Genomic DNA, 14,497 nt, shown 5'->3' with positions numbered 1-14,497 from the left:
TGATTGTGATTGAAGGTTAAAGCCTCATCAGGGCCGAGGGGGGCCACTAGGTTCATTTAGCCCCAAGTACACCACTCGTGAGAGGAGTTTGGAAGCCCATGGAGCTGTTCCTGCAATTACAGGACTACCAACTATAATTGGATCTGTTAGTGGCGGGATTGTATCCACCCCCCTCTCTACTCCCTTGGACAACAGTGTTGTAATCCCCAGGACGATAGACCACCCAGTCCAACTAGAACCTATAGGTACCCAAACCAGGTTGGATCTGGATAGGCCTGCAGCGACCCCCCCAGATCTGCACTTGATAGATAATAAAGTCTTACACCTAGTTTCTTGGAATGTGGCGGGTCTGCAAAGAAAGTTGGTCTCACCTGAATGGAATGTCTTCATCGATCAATTCGATGTATGTTTATTTCAAGAAACATGGAGTATTTCCCCATTATATAAATCGGGATATACTACTTTTTCCATACCAGCCCTGAGTAAGGGTAGGGGTAGACCAGCTGGGGGTCTGCATGTATGGATTAAGATTGCCCTGAACTGGAAAGTAACCTCTTATGACTCTGGATGTTGTGACATCCAACATATCTCATTTGAGGGGGGAAACAGTAGGATAGATCTATTTAACGTTTACGCAAGAGGTATCACAGGGGACTTAAACTCAAGTACCATATCTATTTTAGACCAGGCATTGGCTATTTGCCCCCCCTCCTCCAAAATTATAGTGGGAGGGGATTTTAATTGTACTTTCGAACCATTAGAAGGCGACGACCCTTTGGGTCTAGAGGAGGTGGACTCTAGATGGGGTATTCCGACCTTGTCTTTGGCCCCAATTAAGAAATGGTCACCTAAGGTTATACAGATTAACTCCCTTACTGTGGAACATAACCTTAGAGCTCTCAATGGTAGGACTCCTTCTGACCCTGATGGGGCGATGACCTTTAATAGGTTAAGCAGCCCGTCAAGAATCGATTACATCTTATTAGACGTGACACTATGGTGCGATTTAGTAGATATGGTGGTGACTCCTTCACAGGATAGTGACCACAATCCCTTATGCATGTCGATAAGATGGGGGCAGCGGAATAACGCAGGGAGGATATCGTACCCGAGATCTACTAAGGAGGTGATACCTTTTCAGGGAAATCGCAGACTGAAGTGGGAGAAGGTCCAATCGCAGGCTCATAATTTGACAAAGATCAGGGCGATTGTCGAAGACCTGAGTACAGAAATGGTGGTGTTTGATCAGGATCTAGCGTCTGTACAGGGTACGTTTTTTGTACAGGCGTACAATAGCTTAACGGAGAAAGTTGGGGAATTTTTCCTTTTAAAAGGAAACAATAAGGACAAGAGTGGTGGTAGGGTCAACAATACAGCTATAACAAACAATCCCTGGTATACGGCCCATTGTAAAGCTACAAGATACGAGATTAGAATTGCCTTGCGTCAAAAGAACCAATTCCGGGTTAGTGTAGCCAGGAAAGAATACGCAAGGGCCTTGGAGCAAGCAAAACGTGAATGGGAAGAACAACGCTGGCAAGACCTCAAGACAGCTTCCAAAGGAAAGAATTCTTCGCTGTTTTGGGATCTGATTAACAAAGCCAGGTTGACTAGTTCTCGCCCTTTAGATAGCCACATAACAGGTCAGCAATGGCAATCCCATTTTTCCTCAATTTATGGTGGGTCAGAAATGCCTCTTGCCCCTTCTGTTTATGCCCCCAGCGCCCATCCCATGCTCCCGGTCAGGGAACCCTTTTTGCCATCTGAGGTGATGCTAGCTATTAGTCATCTTACCCCAAAGAAAGCAGCAGGCCCAGATGGGATACCTGGAGATCTCCTTATGGAGGCCCCAGAGGTATGGGCCAAACTCATTGCAAAAATAATGAACCTCATCTCCCATGGATACCCTGTCCCAGTTTCGTGGAAGGGAGCGGAGGTAATCACGGTCTTTAAGAAGGGTGCCAGAGACGACCCTGCCAACTATAGACCAATCAGTTTGATTGATGTGCTACAGAAGGTGGTTGGCAGGGTAATTATATCTAGGGTTGGCACCTGGATGGAAGAGATGCATGTGTTGTCTCATCTCCAAGCAGGGTTCTGACAAAAGGTGGGCACGGTGGATCAGGTCTTTCGCTTTTCCGCGATCTATTGGAAGTCGGTTACTATCAACAAAGGTAGCTTATACCTGGCTTTCATAGATCTTAGGATGGCCTTCGACCTGGTCCCACGTGAGAGGCTGTGGGAGGTTTTGGAGAATATGGGGTTTCCTGGTCCCCTCTTGAGTTTAATTGTGCATCTCCATGAGGGGAACTATTCCAGGATCAGGTGGGGTACCCAAGGGGAATTAACTGAGAAGATCCCCGTGAAGAGGGGTGTACGCCAGGGATGTGTCATGGCTCCAACGCTGTTCTCTCTTTTTGTGAATGGAGTGGTGGATTACTTAAGAGAAGAACCAGCTGATGCTCCATCCCTGGCAGGTGTAAAAATCCCCACACTCCTCTTCGCGGATGACACCATTCTGATTTCTAAGTCGCCGTCTGGCTTACAAAAGCTTTTGAATCGCTTTAGTGCATTTTGCTCTGACAGAGGTCTCACTATCAACACTCTAAAAACTAAGCTCATGGTTCTAGCGCCTTCACCCAGATTTAGAAACAACCTTTTACTTAATGGAGAGCCCTTGGAGCTGGTAGACTCATATGACTATTTGGGCATTAGGGTCAATAATCGCATGAGCTGGAAGGATCACTTGGCTAAAATGATGTTAAATTATAAAAGAACTTCTGGGGCGGTTATGAGAGAATACCGCAAATCTAAGAGCAAGCCCCTCTCACCGCTCCTAACTATTTATGAAGGCCAAGTTCTCCCATCCGCTCTATATGGCTCAGAATTATGGGGGTTTGAAAATACTGTAGAGCTGGACAGAGCTGAAAATAAGTTTTTGAGAGATGCAGTAGCCCTCCCAGTCTCCACCCCCCTAATTCCCTTACGAGCTGACATGGGTAGGCGCCCTCTTAAGGATCTAGTGCGCTTACGCCCGTTACTTTTCTGGGTTCGCATGCGTAGGACAAGGGAGCTTCAGGATTATGCCGCTGCCCTAGATGAATTAATCCAGCTAAATACCAATAATAGGATTAAGTGGCTGAGCAACTTGAAGCGGTTGGTGGTGCTCTTGGGTTTGAGCGACTCTTGGGCAAACCAATCACCTCCGCCCAAGACGGTGATTAAACAGCTCTACTGGGATCTAGTACAGCAGGAGACACTTTCTAGTAGTTCTGTGGGCTCACTCACTGAGCGATTCTTGTCCTTTAAGTGGATTAGGAGCTTTGAACCATTCTTGGACTACATTGAGCAGCCTTTGGATAGAGCTCTTTACTTGAAGGTTAGGCTCGGGATCCTCCCAGTAAACGATTATACCTCGGGGTGGAAAAAGCATGTCGGCAAAATGAATACATGTCCGGGCTGTGCAGCCCCTACAGAGTCAGTGGCACATTTCTTTTTTGCTTGCCCAGCTTACAGGGTTGCCAGGAGGATCTGGTTAAAGCCGTTATGTAAGAATTTGGCCCTTAGATGTCACGTATCGGCCCTGCGGATACTTAGCACTGATACTTCCTCGATTGCTATGGTTTGTGGAGTCGCAACATTTTTGGGCAGTGCCTGGCGATCCCGCATGAGGCGTTGCAAAACCTACTCTGGTCCACTTACTAGTTAAGAGTACTTGGTTAGGATTTCCACCATGTTGATATGTGACTGTGTTTACCCTTAAGTGGTGTAGTGATCAATTGTGTTTTTATTTAATCTTATGTTTGGAATTTTACATTGTATTGTGTTGCTATTTTGCTCTTTTATGATGAAATTTCATCGAATAAAGAATATTTGATTTGAATATCGAAGGAACAGAATATCGATGTCAAAAATATCTATGGACAGAATATCGATCCTAAGGTAAGTATTTTAATATCGATGTTAGTAATATCGAAGTTAGTAATATCGACATCAAATATATCGATTTTACTAAGATTGATGTTACTAATATCGATATTTATATTATTGTTATGTATTTTATTATGTATTTAATATGTATGTGTTATATGTTTTTAGTTAAGTGTTCTACTGGTTTTAACATATATGTATACAATTTTTATATGTTAACAATGGTTTTTTAAGTCAATTTTGTGTTTTAGTACCGTAGCGGGTTGTGGGTTTATAGGGGAATAGGGTGGGAAGTAATTTAATTATATGGAATTAATTATACATTTTTAGGAATTATAAATTAATTTTAATTAATTTTTGCGTTTAAGTTCTGTAGCGGGTTGTGGGTTTATAGGGGGATAGGGTGGGAAGTAATTTAATTATATGGAATTAATTATACATTTTTAGGAATTATAAATTGATTTTAATAAATTTTTGCGTTTAAGTTCTGTAGCGGGTTGTGGGTTTATAGGGGAATAGGGTGGGAAGTAATTTAATTGTAATTAATTAATAATTTATTTTCATTTATTGGTATTGATAATTATATTATTGTTAATTAAGTATTAATTGGTAATTAATTTTTATTAATTGGCAATTAGTTTTAATTAGTTGATTAATTGATAATTAAGTGTATTATTTTATTAGTGGAGTGTGTCGTGCGTTTATAGGGGAATAGTGTTGGAAGTAATTGAAATCTAATTAAGTAATTATTAAATTAGTTGTTGGGTATTGATAATTAATTAATTGGACAATAATTATTAATTGGTAAATATTTTAAATTATAATATTTTGGTTATGAAAAATAATTAATTGTCGATTAATCATTAATTGTGAATTAAATATTATGCATTGATATTTCTAATTAATATATTAATAAGTAATTATTAATTGGTAATTAATGTGTAATATTTATTATTTTGGCGTATGAAAAATATTTAATAGTTCAATATTTTTTAATTGGTAATTAATGTTTCATAATTATTATTTTGCGGTATATATTTTTTTAAATGGTTAAATATATTTTAATTGGTATTTACTTTTTAATAATTCATATGTTTTTGGTTATGAAAAAAATTGTATTGTTTAATATTTATTATTTGGTAATTAATATTTATTAATTATTATTTATCGGTATTTATTATTAATGTATTGTTAATTAATTATTCTTTGGTAGTTATGTTTGTAATAATTATTTATTGGTATTTGTAAATAATTGTGAGTTATTTAATAATTAAATCACTAATTATTTTAAATATTTATTTTATTTATAACTATGGTATTTTTAACTTCTACGCTATCCAACACTTTCCCTACTGTTGCACCCTCTGGAGTTGGAATATTACATTTTATCCCTACGCTATCCAACACTTTCCGTACTGTTGCATTCTCTGGAGTTGGAATAGTAATTTTTACCTCTACGCTATCCAACACTTTCCCTACTGTTGCACTCTCTGGAGTGGGAATAGTAATTTTTACCCCTACGCTATCCAACACTTTCCCTTCTGTTGCACTCTTTGGAGTTGGAATAGTAATTTTTACCCCTTCGCTATCCAACACTTTCCCTACTGTTGCACTCTGTGGAGTTGAAATAGTAATTTTTACCCCTACACTATCCAACACTTTCCCTACTGTTGCACTCTCTGGAGTGGGAATAGTAATTTTTACCCCTACGCTATCCAACACTTTCCCTACTGTTGCACTCTCTGGAGTTGGAATAGTAATTTTTACCCTTACGCTATCCAACACTTTCCCTACTGTTGCACTCTCTGGAGTTGGAATAGTAATTTGTACCCCTACGCTATCCAACACTTTCCCTACTGTTGCACTCTCTGGAGTTGGAATAGTAATTTGTACCCCTACGCTATCCAACACTTTCCCTACTGTTGCACTCTCTGGAGTGGGAATAGTAATTTTTTCCCCTTCGCTATCCAACATTTTCCCTACTGTTGCACTCTCTGGAGTTGGAATAGTAATTTTTACCCCTACACTATCCAACACTTTCCCTACTGTTGCACTCTCTGGAGTGGGAATAGTAATTTTTACCCCTACGCTATCCAACACTTTCCCTACTGTTGCACTCTGTGGAGTTGGAATAGTAATTTTTACCCCTACGCTATCGAACACTTTCCCTACTGTTGCACTCTCTGGAGTGGGAATAGTAATTTTTACCCCTACGCCATCCAACACTTTCCCTACTGTTGCACTCTCTGGAGTGGGAATAGTAATTTTTACCCCTACGCTATCCAACACTTTCCCTACTGTTGCACTCTGTGAAGTTGGAATAGTAATTTTTACCCCTATGCTATCCAACACTTTCCCTACTGTTGCACTCTCTGGAGTTGGAATAGTAATTTTTACCCCTTCGCTATCCAACACTTTCCCTTCTGTTGCACTCTCTGGAGTGGGAATAGTAATTTTTACCCCTACGCTATCTAACACTTTCCCTATTGTTACACTCCCTGGAGTGGAAATAGTAATTTTTAGCTCTACGCTATCCAACATTTTCTTTACTGGTTTTTTTTGGAGCTGGAGTAGTAGTTTTATTGTCGGTGCTATTTAATATTTTTTTTATTATTTTAGCTAATGTAATATATAATTAATTTTAACAATATTCAAATTAAATGTAATTTTTTAAATGTGTTATATATAATTATTTAATTTTTATTCATGTTATTGTTTTATGTGTATGATGTATTTGTAATTTATAATAATTTTTAACAAGTTCTAAGTTATTAAAATAATTATTAAAATGTATTATTAAGTAAGTATATATATTATATATTATATGTATATGTTTAATTAATGTTTTATTACATTATATATATTAATTATTAATTTTAAACATTGTAACATATATTTAATTATGTTTATTTTATTTATAAATATTATTTGGTTTATTTTACATATTTGTTTTTAACTAAAAAATACTTTATATTTTTAATAACGATATTTTTGACATTCTATATTTTATTTTCGATATTTTTGTACTTACCATGTTGTAGATAGGATCTCGATATTCTTGTCATCGATATTTTTGTGTCGATATTTTTGTAGGTCGATTTTCTGTCCGTCGATATTCTGTCAGACATTCCATGAAACGGTTAAAAACTCTGCTTTTTGGGTAATTTTCCGTTGCCCCCCCAGCTCTCATTTAAGGTTTGGTGCCGGGACACACTTGAGTAGCCGTGCGCGTAATAAATGTATATAACATAACATAACATATGTACTTTGAACTCAGAAATTAAACAAAGGTGCCTGCACTTGACACTTCCTTTCACAGCTTCGAATGCTCCTTGATATTAACACTCCCATTTAAACTAAAGCTCTTTCTATAACAATCTGTTGGTAGTGTTGATGGTAACAATTTTCAAGAAATTGGAAGTGAATTTACCATGAACGATAATAGGTGCTCTGTTTTGACAGGTGGTAGTACTTCTTCAATTGTTTTCAGCAATCCTGGCCAGGGACTGATCCCTCTCGCTGAAATAATATGTCCCAAATTATTTATTTCCATCACCCCTAACTATATTTATCCTTTGTGAGCTTCAAACCTCTTTTCACTAGCACACTCAATGCCACCTCCAATCTTTCATCATGCTCAGGGTCATGTCCCCTATATACCAATTTAGCATCTCGGAAGGCCAGAATCCGCAAAGACCTTGGAACATGTCACACTTACCCTCTGATAAATGGCCATTGCAGATGCCAACCTGAAGGGTGTCCTTAGAAGCTGGAATATTCTGCCCATCACAACAAAAGCAATAAGTATTCTTCTGATAGTACCACATGGTGATCCACCACACAGACCCAGCTTTGCAAAATACACACACCAACCAACATACTCAGCTTCCCATCAATCTTAATGAGCAGGTGCCCATAAACTGAGATTATTCTGTGTATATTTCTACGGTCGATGTAAGTAGGCAATTTATTATGGAATTTTTGCACCAGGACTATAGTCAAGGACCATAGCATTCCATTGGCACATTTACCACTTGTTTACACATATCAGCGAGAACTTTGCTTCACTCTTTGCTTGCATTCGATTGCACACACTAAAACAAATCCTTCCCTAAAACCATTCCCTCTCTCACCAGTCCCTCCGTTACTTACCAATTTTGGTAAAACTGGTAAGTTAACCATGGGTGTTTCCAAACATCTCCTTGTTCTTCTCTAATATACCTTGCACTCAAATGCATCCTCAAATCTGTCACCATTTGCGACCAGTACCTGTTTTTGGGACTAACTTTAATACTGTGATCAAACGAACCTTGGTGATGCCACCAAGGGATGTCAGGACGTAATTCTAAAACTTTCACTTTTCTCCACAAACTCCTCTGCCAAAAATCAAATTTGCACTTTGAAATACCTCTGTAGATCAGTATTGGATCCGCCATACTCTCCTGTAATGATATCAAGCGACACCAAATCACAACACAGTCCCAGTCCTGTCTAATTAGATTCTCGATTCTGAACCGTTTAATTGTGGAAGGGTAACACCACTGGTCACAAAGCCCACAGTTGGGTCTTTAAATTCAATACAATGTTGCTCATGAGCCCTCCCAGGTAACCCTAAATTACCCATAGACACCGGTTAGTGTCCCTACTACAGTGATTACTTCTTGATGTCTGAAACCTTGCTTGCACACTCTTAACAAATGTGCCAGAAAACCTATTACATTCTTTTTTCAGAGCTAGGCACAGTTTATATGTGGTGACATGTAATATTGTGCACTTGATGATTCTAGAGTACTCTTAGAATGGAATCGAAGTGGTCTGTTGCTCTAAGATGTGCTCCTACTGACACAGTATGCACATGCCATGGCGATACCCAGACCCTGTTGAAAATGACATCACAACATCATAGTGCCTCAAAACCCTCTTCACTACACTATAGAGGCAGCCAGTAACCCAAGTAATTACCAACCAACCAGTGGTCCCCTATAAGCAACGATACATTTCCCAAATTCTCAAGAATTACATCACATTCTTTCCTAATTAAAAAACAAAAATCTGAAATTGCATAGCTACATATGTGTAAAAGTAGACCAAATCTAGAAACATCATCCACTTAAAACTAAAATAATGTACATGTTCCAGCTTTCTACCCGCTTCCTGTTCACTGCAGTGGGAAAAAAACACTTCTTGATTCAGCTCACTTTATGAAAATAACACTACCAAGGATAGTGCTGTGAATTGATAGTTTTATGAGGTGCCTGCCGGTTGACAGCATGTCTAAACCAGATGTAAACTGAGACTGGCATATGTAAATATTTTTTATGCTGCCTTTTTGACAGATTTATTAATCTATCACGAGATTGTAGAGATCTGCAAACACTTAGCAAATTAAAAGCTTAAAGATATGGTTAACACATGCGGCAATAGGTGAATTTTCATTACTGCTCGCATTATAATTTGCCTGCCCGTATTCTGAACAGCGATGATTACTTTGTTTCGTATTTGTTAAAATGTAGGCCTATATTTTCCTTTTTATATTTTAAACATCGTACTTCTTATAAAACATCGACCTGTAACATCCTTCATTATGCCTGGATTTACTATGATGATGTTCCAGAAAAGTGCACTGCGGAAGTTCTGTTTTTGGGTGTGCACTGTTCCCTAACATCCTTACATCTAAACGGTCGTAATTTATAAAAAATAAAAAACATACATGAACATTTATTTCAGAGCTAATAAAATGGGTGGCAAAGAGATGCCCTGACCTTTTTCCCTTTCCTGAATTTCTAGTAATTCTGCCTTACATCGAGGCCATTTTTATTATTAAGAGCAGGCGGGAGCTAACGAAAGGGCTAAACATATTGATGATACATGCGGTGCTTCGGGTGCGGTAGTTGCAGCTGCTGTGTTGCATGTGTTTTGTTCATGATTGGACTCGAAGGCCATCAATACAAGTGGCCTGTAAATTCTGATGGGCCTAGAAACGGGAGTTACCAGACTCGCCAGAATGGCAAGTATTAGTTTTTCACACGGAGATTATTTATATCTGCTAAAAGCCAGAATCTTTGAGTGAAAAACCCAGAAATTGACAGGAACATACTGATTTTCACCTTACTCCGTATAACCTTGTAATTTCTATTGGTTGCCGGTGCCTAGAATTCATTATCTGGACCCCTGGTAGTGGTAATCCTTGGGTGGGGAAATCCAAGCACTTTTTCTAGGCCACCTGTAATCGATGCCATAATCTCCAAGATACCACTGTATCTCATAAATGGATTATGTAGTATTACTCCATGCTTTCTAGCCCAGCGCCAATACAGCACCTAAGAAGGCTTGGTTATCAGCCTTCAGTACTTCATGTTTTCATGCTGTCTCGAGTGTAATTTATAAGGGTCTGGGGCGGACTACGGCAATCTCCTATATTTAGGAGCAAATAGGGAGTTAGTACGCAAGCTGCAAGTGGTACAGAATTCCGCGGCCAGGTTACTCTGTCATGTACCCAAAACATCCTCCATCACAGGCACTCTCCGTGACCTCCACTGGCTCAGGATTGAGAACCGGTCTAAATTTAAGGCCTTATGCTATATGCATAAGATTAAACTAGGCACAGCACCCCATTATCTATGCTCCCTATACCAGACATATCTCCCAACACGTCTACTCCGTTCCTCATCCCAAGCCAAATTTTTAGTCCCCAGATTTAAACTATCACGCATGGGCGGATGTTCCTTCTCCTATCTGGCACCAGTGTTGTGGAATTCACTACCTTCATCACTCCGTCATGAAGTCAGCCACAAAATCTTCCGCAAAGGCCTTAAGACCTGGCTATTTAACCAGTAAATGCTGTTCTCTCAGTTGCGATTTGTCCAAGGCACCGGGAAACCTCCGGGTAGCTGTGCGCCTTATAAATTTAATTTAATAATAATAATTTAATAACGTTGTTCGATGAGGACAGGACAGAATCCATGTCAGATTTTCAGGATATCCACATACAAATTACAGATAGTGAATCTATATTGGAATTAGTGTCATACAGGAAACATTAGACCCAGGCAGGCAGCCCTCCACGCTGCCAGGTGAGTGGAAGCAGGGGAATGACTGCTTTACATCACCTCTCAGCCTAAAGACCAACTACCAGCGGGTTGCGGTTGCTCTAAAGGCTGAAGAGTTGGCAAGCGAGCACCATGTTTGTTTTGCCAGCTTAGCGACTCCCAAAGCAGGAGTTTGTTCATGAAGAAAAATTAAATCAATGGACCAATATGCTGAGAGTTTTCTCCCTGCAGTCATGGTCATTGAGCTAATCCCCTGCACAAGAACACACAGCAGGAACATCTAAAGTGAGGCTCATCCATGCCCTAAATAATGAAGGCCAAAACACGGTGATGCGGCAGCCCGGGGGCAGATAAACTGTCGAGTCAAAGATTTCCAACAGCAGAACCAACTGAGACGCTTCCGACAAATGGGACGGGGAATCAGGAAGGCTGGAGGACCGGTGAGACACCCATTTAGGGTAATTCACCCTCACTGCTAAACTTTAAACGAGGGCCTTGCGTTTTGCTAAGCTAGAAAATGTGATATGAATACATGCCTCCTGAATCTACACTGGACACCCCGGTCTTGGGACTCTTACGGCTGATTAAAATACTTTTCCAACACTATAGATTTGGGAATGAAGCAATTTTAATATCATTGTTTTAAAAGGCGCTACGCCCGAATTCGGATTTGGGCTGCTTAAAAAAAAGGTTAGCATTCAGAGATTGACGTCAGGGGGAGCACACAACAGAGTGATGCTAAGGACCACTGTCTGCTCCCCCAAGTACATCCACTGCCATTCACACAGTAGAAGCTGTCCCATAGGGACAGGTTCTGTTTTGCGAATAGCTTAAAACCCCACATCGGGTGTCAGTAATCTGTCGATGGCATGCAACTGCAGTCGCAAAGCAATAATATGGATCATTTTGACTCTCAATGAGGTGGTGGGCGCCCCTGTCACGCCCATTTCTCTTTGCAATTTGCAATGAGATGCAAAAGGTCCTTTGTGAGTTCGAAAGACTTTTCAGACTCCTAAAGTACCTGTAGTTCTTGCTACTTGTGGTTTTGATGTTGCAAAGACTCTGAATTTGCAAACTGCTGACTTTGCAACAGTAAAAACACTCAATTCATCAATCTCTTTCTTTTGAATTGGCTTTCACAACATTCCCTTTCTTGACTCTAGAAACCCCATGAGCACCTTCACAGTTCTGCCTCTTCCAGACTCAGGGGCTCATTTACAAGCCCCTTGCGCCGCTGGTGCGTCACTTTTAATATGGGGAAAAGTGACGTACCGGCGGCGGAAGGGGCTGGTAAATAAGCCCCTCAATGTTAAATGTATGCATTGGGACCTTATAAGCCTAGAGAACCAATAACCTTTTCCGACCCTCATTCTGTTAGGCAGGGATTGAAGCAACATTTCAATTTCTTCCACTAGTGTCTCCACTGAAATCAGAAACGGGACTCTTCGCACCCTTGTTTGGCCCCTCTACTCAAATTATGAGGCTCCAGAACCTCAAGATGGACCTCTGCCTTCACAAGGGTTTGGTGAACTTTCCACAGCCCTCTCCATCAAGTCTTCCAGTTTTGCCTTGACAGCATGAATCACAACCTGAACAACCTTGTGTTGGAATTGCATTTATATCAAGCTTGGTACCCCTGATGAGGGTGTGGAAATATGGATTTTTATGATCGGTTATGTCCCCTATCTTGGACCCCAACGGTTTCATGTATAAGTCACAAGTACATGTATGTTCCCTCCAGTTCCAGTTATGAAGACGCAAATACATGTGCGTCCACCGTCAACATGTCCTCTTTCAGATCCGCCATGAATGGGCCGGATATTCTATTCCTAAGTATGAAAGGCCACCGGCTTTATATGGTTCACTTCCCACATTTTACAGACCAGGCGAGTAGGCCCTGATTCTGTCATCAAGCCTTTTCTGCCTTCTGCCTCTGAAAGCTCCAGTCTGAGCCTGCATCTGTGACCATGAACTTTGTCTTACTCCCTGCGCGGCTAACGGTGCCTGATCCAGCCCGTCGCCTGCCAAAAACTGTATTTCACCTTCGAGATTATCTCCTTCGCTCCTCATCCGATGCATTCCTTTCTAGCAGTTTAAGTAAACATTCCTCCAGCTACCGTGCAAAGGGGCCAGGCCTCGCTGCCCTCATGCAAGTAATTCATAGCCCCGTTACCATGGAATATTCCTACCCCCTCGGATCTAGTGTAGACACTTAGACGCTTGTACACGCACTAACAGTCAGTATAGTCAGTATAGAATAAGATTCTATCCTAAGAGACCTCTCTTTTTGGATAACACAGTTCTTTAAACATAGGATATTAGATATGATTTGGGATTAGGTTGACATAACCCCAGACTTTTGTCTCCACATGTAGAGCTAAATGTCAAGTCCCATTCTCCCCCTAGTTGCACGTCAACTCACACGTCATGCTGCTGCGCGCGCATCTCTGCCAAGTATTCTTGCTGACATTGCGAAATTCTTTCATGGAACCACCCATTTGTGACATCATACCTAATGACGTTCTTTAGTTACGCCTAGTTACACCCATTTTAGTTACGCATGTATGCCTTTATCTCTGTTATCAGCTGTTACGCCTCTTGCATCTGCTTTACTGTAATGTATTTTCTATAAAACTGCCTATCTGTCAATAATATATGTTCCTTCCTTCCTGAACTTTCGTGGTGATGGAATAGAAGGCCCATAATTCGAATTATGTTCCTTTGTATAGGAATAAAGCCCGTTCCGAACCTCTAATACCACGGATTCTGCCTCTTATTTTATTGAGCTATTCTTATTAATGTTCCGCATCAAATTAAGTTCCGGTAATTAAATTATTTACCACATATATGGCGCCCGAATAGGGACACTTTCTCATCTCACGCGCCGGAGGTGCGTTGCAGGCCCGGTCTCCTGCCACGGCTGGACGGACAACAACGCGTACCCACAGGATTTCCTGTATCTCCCTCCTGCCGAGCGGGGGTAACTGAGGCTGCGATCAACACCCAGACGAGGCGGTGAGAAGTGCGAAGTATCCCGACCAGAGCCTAGCAGAGAGAGCAAGATCCGAGGTATACAGAGGCCCACCAAGTTCCGAAGTTCCGAAGTATCGAGTCGAGTCCAGTCCGGTCCAAGTCCAGTTCAAGTTCAGTTCCGAGGCCTTCCGTTCCGAGCTACCCGGTGAGTACCATTGCCGGGGAGGCGTTCTGACGTGCACATAGGTTGTGCCGGTCAAGACGGGTTTGGGTACACAAATCCGGTCTGCACTGTTTCAGCAGTGTATCTGTACTGTTTAGCAGTATATCTAGTATGTCTAGTATATATTCAGAATACCTAGTTAGTGCCGAGTATTATGCTTAGTGACTAGATCCCTAAATGGCCATCATTGTTGTTCATTAAATGTTAAATGTTAAATGTTTTAAATACGTTCTGCATATTGTGGTGTGAATGACTGTTCATTATTGTGTTTTGTTGTATTAAACGGGTTCAAAATTAGGTATCAGATCAGTTCTCAATATGC

This window comes from Triturus cristatus, chromosome 10 (genome assembly GCF_964204655.1).
Source record: "Triturus cristatus chromosome 10, aTriCri1.1, whole genome shotgun sequence".
In the NCBI taxonomy this organism is placed as follows: Eukaryota; Metazoa; Chordata; class Amphibia; order Caudata; family Salamandridae; genus Triturus; species Triturus cristatus.
The sequence above is the reverse complement of the archived record's forward strand: the minus strand, read 5'-3'. Positions refer to the sequence as shown.